Here is a 6261-nt window from a genome sequence, read left to right as displayed (position 1 = left end):
TCTTGAGAACTAAAACCTAAGGATTACCAGGCAAGCAATAATGTAGCTCTTCAAGAAATTAAGGTTGGTATGTGAGCACAAGATGAAAATGGTCTACCAACTTGGACAGGCAAAAGGACTGGTTAAATTCCTGCATCGGAATGAAGAGCACCATAAAGGGCTCTGCAAGGTGCCAAAAGCCTCTGCAGAAATGCTAAGCATACCTACAGCTCCCACTTGAGTCAAAAGGAACTGAAGACAAGCTTCAGGACTACAGCCAGAGGTATACCCCAAAGAGAGCTGAACACCACTGAGCTGAGTAAAAACCTCACATTGATGCTGATGGCGTCAGCCCCAGATATGCAAGCGCCTGGGTGGAATTAACTCTGCTTGCAGAAAATGGTCAGGAGTCCTCTGTTACGTTTCTGCATTCCCATTGGTACTGGGAATGTTTGTAAGACATCTTGAAAGAACGTTTTAGGCATGAGAGTCAGCCAATCAGGGAGCAGAAAGCAACGGTACTGTGCGCCTTCCATGTGCCCCAAGTGGCAAATCACCCGGCATGAATTTACACCCGGTGTTAAATAGATTTTCATGACCCGCAGATCAAATAACTTTCAAGAATGACCACGCTGGCTAAAAACAAACAGAGCGTCACTAATTGACAGAAGCACCTACAGCCTCCAGGGTAGAGCTAAGAGATGAGCACCTGGCAGCGTTGTGGTAAAACACTTGCGACCTGACAATTTTCTGCTCCAGCATGATGAAAAGTAAGACACACTGGAATGTCCAATGAACTTCCTATGAACAGGACTTGGACGCTGTGAATTATGGCCACATTTAAGCACATGCTTTCATTAGAGTAGGGCTGCCCAACTTCTCAGTGGCTGGGGCCACAATCATGCAGGCCACAGGCTCCATGGACTGCACAAGGCGTGAGTGCCCCACCGTTGTGTTGTCTACCCTGCACCCTCCCTGCTGCATGGGGTTTCTCTGCTCCCTTGTGCTGCTGTGTGGTCTTATCTGCACTCCCCTGCTGTGTGCTGCCCCTTACTGCGTGACCTCCCCTGTACCCCCATCCTGCTCTGAGAGGGACCTGGAGCTCTTGCTGCCATGTAGGCTCCCTGGCCTCACAGGGCCACCTGGCTCCCAGACCCCAGGTGTGCCATCCCACCCCCAGGGGCAAGACACGGGATGTGCAAGCTGGCAAAGCAATGGGAAGCCTGGAGGCTCCAGGAAGCAGGTCCCAATAGGGAGTCTCGTGGCTGCAGTTACGTCTCTTGTTGGCTGCATGCAGCCCCTTGGGCCACCAGTTGGAGAGCCCTACCACAGAGGAACAGTCCCATTGAAATTAGTTTCTAAGTGTTTTCATCTTCAGGCCAACATTCAACTGGAGACAAAGGGCTAAATTGCCCTGGGGGATTATAACCAAGGGGCTGAGGCAAGACACCAAAAAGAACAGAAAAGATTCCTATTGGCTTGGACAGCCTCTACATTAGCTCCTAATGGGTGCGTCTACACATCACCATGTGGCAACACTGCTACAGTGCTATGCTTTAGCATTTCTTTTTGGAAGTACTAAAGCACAGTGCACTACGGGCGGTTACTGCACCATGTGTGATGCATTATTAGGTTTTGCCACTATGAAAACATGATAGACCCACATGATTACTACATTGCCTAGTGTGCCATACAGCGACGTTGCCACTGGGTGATGTGTAGACGTACCCGTCATTGCACTTCTGGGGTCCACCTTAATAGCAGTTAGGCCACATGTGAAATTCACTGGACAGCCTGAAGCTAGATGTTTGCTACGACATGGCATATTTGGTAATGCCCGCGTGTGTGTGGGCGTCTGACAATAGAAAGTTTGCTGTTGTTGTGGTTGCTGCTGCATACAGGGTTAAAGTGTGCTGACGGAAAGACCTGCACAGTGCCTGCCTGCACGCATGCACTAAGCTGGTTTATCAGCGCTGGCAAAAATGTACTTGAAAAAGGAAGCAAAATCATAGACGATGAACAGAAATCAAATGCTGGTGTTTAAAAGGATCAAGACATTCAGACATATGTATCTAAATCCTGGTCATCAGCATAAATATTCGGGCCAGCTAACACAGATGCTACATGTATTTATTTAAAATACAGGATGAAATTAAATTGCAATGCTAGCCTAGTAGATAAAACCCCAATTATTTAATCTTTGCTTAGTAAACATTAGTGTATGCTCGCTTTGTAAGAAATGCAAGACACAATTTTAAGAAACGTCAGAAATAAATACTTCATTTAGGCCCGAGCTTTGTGTTATATATTATTTGAATTGATTTTTACATGTAGCCACCCACTCTGGTAAAAGACATGGAAATCCTTACATGCATCGATGCTATATTTTAATTAAGAGAACAAATACTACATAATTACTGAATGAGGGACAAGCTATGTTAACACTGCATCTTCCATTTTGTCTAATACCAGAGCCCCAAATTTTCACGACATTGCTACAAAGGAATATTGAAAATTTTAACTCAAAGGCTGCTGAATACAATTTATCCAGTCTAATGACCTGCATTTCCCACTCAATATAATCCATCCCCCCCACACACTTCTCAAAAGGCAAATTGCAGACACACACACACACGCTGACATTGCAGTGCCCATCCCCCAAGGCTGCTCAACACAGACAGACACCACCGCACCAGCGATTTCTATTCTTAACAACCGCGCTAGGACACAACACGGAGCTGATTACCGAAATGGCACTTACTGTTTGTATGAAAAAACCATTCCTTGGCTTGTAAAATCCCAACCTCCAAGGGGACCGTCTATGCAGCCACAGCACTCGTGGAAGAGGAAACCCCTCCTCCACAGATGCCCTATTTATTCACTGCTTTAGCATCTACCACAGGGAGGTAAAGGGAAGAAGAAAAAAAAAAAAAGCCTTTCACATCTTCCTCCTGAAATCCCCTGGCTGGGGAGTCACCGCACATGCACAAACCTCACCTCATGCTGAACAGTGCTGCTTGCCTGGATTGAACCTGAATTTTTGCCTTGCTAGAAGGCTGTGTTATTTCTCAGGACCCAACCACAAGTTAAAAAAAAAAAAAAATTGAACAGCTTGATTTTGACACAAGCAGAATGAGCAACGGCATGTAAAGAAAAATGCCGTAAGGCAGGTAGCAAAAAGATTACATAGCAGAGGCTTCAAAAGCAAAAGGAAATTCAGTGCCCATTTCACCCGATGTAGCATAAGCAGAAGGTTCCAGCTCGAGCTTGTGGTTTAAAAGAAGCAAACGGGAAGATTTACAAGTGCACGCGCTTGCTTGGGATCCGTTTTGCTTGTACTAGTGTGCCGCAATGATGTGTGTGTGAATCAAAGCTTTTGCCCACACAGCTGACCCTGTTCTGTGCTCCACTTCCGGACTTCTCTAAAAGTGGATGAAGTGCCAGGAGTTGCCACCAGAGAACCAGCTGGGTCTTAATCTATGTCCTATGTCTGTGGACAAGGGTCTTTGGATAAATGTGATCTCTCTTCTGAGGCCAACTAAATAGTTAGAAAAATTGTTCTTTACAAGCTTTTGGGCACAAACACCCGTCTTCAGGAGGAGCGAGTCTGCTGGTATTTGTGCGCTCTCCTGGGCAGGACAGAAGCTTAAGCCAATATGCAAAATGCAGGTCTGTGAAAATGCAAATGCTCGGCAGGGAAGATCAGAGGGGATGGGAGTTAATAGATGAGAGACGCATAGGTGGGGGGAAGAAAGAGGGGAATGCTGCGGGGGATAAAATGCAGAGGTTACCTAGGGTTATCGGATGGCAGGCAGGTTATATATTTGTCACTGTGAATTGTGTGTGACATCAATGCCAGAGGAGAGGGGCGCGAAGGGAAAGAGCTTTGGTTTAGGCACCTAAACATCTGATAATTGGCAAACACAGATTCTGACACTTAGAAAAAACACTCACGTGATAATTCAGGGAATTATTTTTAGATCCTAAGAATCTGAACATTTTTCTCCAGCATGAAAGGACGTCTATGGTAGGTTGATGCTAACTTGTCCATATCTCACCTTAAAGACATAGCGGGATAAAGTTGAGCAAGAATCTGAAGAAAGCATGAGGCATGCATGCTGTGAGACCAAGGCAGAGATTTGCAATTAAAATGCAATTCAGGTTCCTAGTCACTTTGACTGTAGCCCCGTGGTGATTCAGGCAAGATCGAAGTGGCATTTGAAAGGGTAGGTATGAGACAGGAAGTGGGGAAATCACTCCAAAGTGGAGCAAGGACTATTCCTCCCTCTCCTCCTCGAAGTAACTGAAGTGAGCTCAACAATCCTGCCTGAGAAGACAATGACAGTTGTCCCAACTTAATCACTAACAGACAATGATAACAGGGAGCCGGGGGGAAAAGAGAAGATACCAGCTTAGAGACTAAGGTCTGGTCTGTACCTGGATTTTTCTATCAGTCCAAATTTATGCTATTTAGGAGTGTGGTTCACTACTGACATGGTTATACCACAACAATCCTCAGTGGGGACACAGCTTTACCACTATAAAGTTGCCTTTTTCTAGTGTCATGTACTCCCCTTCCCAGATGAGCATGAGATACAGCAATGTAAAGCAGCATTATACTGCCAGACGGCGAGGCGTAAAGGGCAGAAGCTGAGACAGGATAGAAAGATTATGAAAGGCTCTACAAGAGACCCAGCATTCGCTGTAGTAACACAGACTGAAACAACCCCAGATCAGCTATTGCTCATTTTAAACCAATATCCTCAATATTTCTACTACGTCCTGGTTTATTACCACCCTGTAGTTTTAGGTTATTGTCTGCGAGTTTCATGCCACATAGCCAGGAGATGGGGGAAAAAAAATCATCCAGTTCTCAAAAGCCATGGAAAAGAAATGGTCCGATGCTAAGGCCTCTCAACCCTGTTTAGCCTACAGAGTTTGCTGCAGGCGGGGCTGTGAGCTTGCAGATACATAAGGAAGCGTCCCATTGGGCAAAAAAAATAATAAAAAAAATCAACACTACCAACAAGTCAGAAGCCTTCCTATAAACTTGCCTTTCTCTGTTTCCAGACTTATTATGGGGCTTGGAAGTGCACTTTTATTAAAGCCAATTCTTGCTACAACTAACTCACTGAGTAACACTGCAGGGACCTCCCCCAACTTCTCAGCATAGTGTACTTACAACACTATTGTCTACAAGGCAGAAAATCTAAATTCAGGCCACCAACCTATGAGCATAGGGTATTACCACTAAGCCCTTGTGGACTGAATTATTCAGAGGTGGTGAATGTTCTCTGAAGTATTAGACAAAATGGAAGTGCTTGTTACGATTCTCAGTGTACTTGGTAGCCGTGTTAGTCTGAGACAAGACGACATACAAAAAGCTAGAACTCTTGGTTCCAAAATGATACCTTTTATTAGACCAACTGGGAAATCACAAGAAAATTGTCCTTTTCTGCAAGCTTTCGAGATCAAAGTCCCTTTGTCAGGCTCTGGGCAAAGAATAGATGATACAGGATGGGAAAAAGTCCCCATAGGTAGGAAATAAACTTCATTTTTGCAGAGAGGGATTTTCTTGCGATTTGTCTTGTGATTTCCCAGTTGGTCTAATAAAAGGTATCCAAGAGTTCTAGCTTTTTGTATGTCTTCTTGTCTCAGACCAACACGGCTACCAGGTACACCCCTGAAACATGGAAGATGCCAAATTTTGGATTTTAAACTTCATTCCAGAACAAGAAAGATTTTTTACTTCCCTGCCTGCCACCTGACACCTCCAGAGAAGTAATTCTACCTGATCTACACATCAAAGAGCTAGTCAGCACAGCTCACAAAGGCACTTTCATGGACCCAGAGGAAAAGCCTTCCATCTTCAGCTCCCTCTGTGCAAAAATGAAGTTTATTTCCTACCCACGGGGACTTTTTACCATCCTGTACCACCTATTCTTTTCCCAGAGCCAGATGAAGGGACTTTGATCCCAAAAGCTTGCACAAAAAGACAGTTTTCTTTCAATTTCCCAGTTGGTCTAATAAAAGGCATAATTTTGGAACCAAGAGTTCTAGTTTTTGTATGTCTTCTATTATGATGATATGCATTTAGTATTGGAGACCAAGCTCAGTGGTAATGACCACTAGAAGCCACTACCAGGGAGATGCCATTCTCTAATGTAGCTTCAAGCGTTTTGTGTACAATTTAAACTTCTGTTTATAAACATGGGACTTATTAGCCCCTGGGCTTGTGCAAATATTCTCCTGAAGGTGCAACACTGCGGGGGGGGGGGGGGG

At 44.8% G+C, this 6261-nt stretch overlaps 1 protein-coding gene across 1 annotated transcript in view; it reads right to left on the bottom strand.

Moving 5' to 3' along the window:
- SYNE2 (spectrin repeat containing nuclear envelope protein 2) overlaps positions 1 to 6261 on the bottom strand; it is a 352391-nt gene that overhangs the window by 43437 nt on the left and 302693 nt on the right. The window lies entirely within an intron of this gene.

This window comes from Gavialis gangeticus, unplaced genomic scaffold, assembly GCF_001723915.1.
Source record: "Gavialis gangeticus isolate Ggan-Ray unplaced genomic scaffold, GavGan_comp1, whole genome shotgun sequence".
NCBI lineage: Eukaryota > Metazoa > Chordata > Crocodylia > Gavialidae > Gavialis > Gavialis gangeticus.
This window is presented reverse-complemented; position numbering and strand designations above follow the sequence as displayed.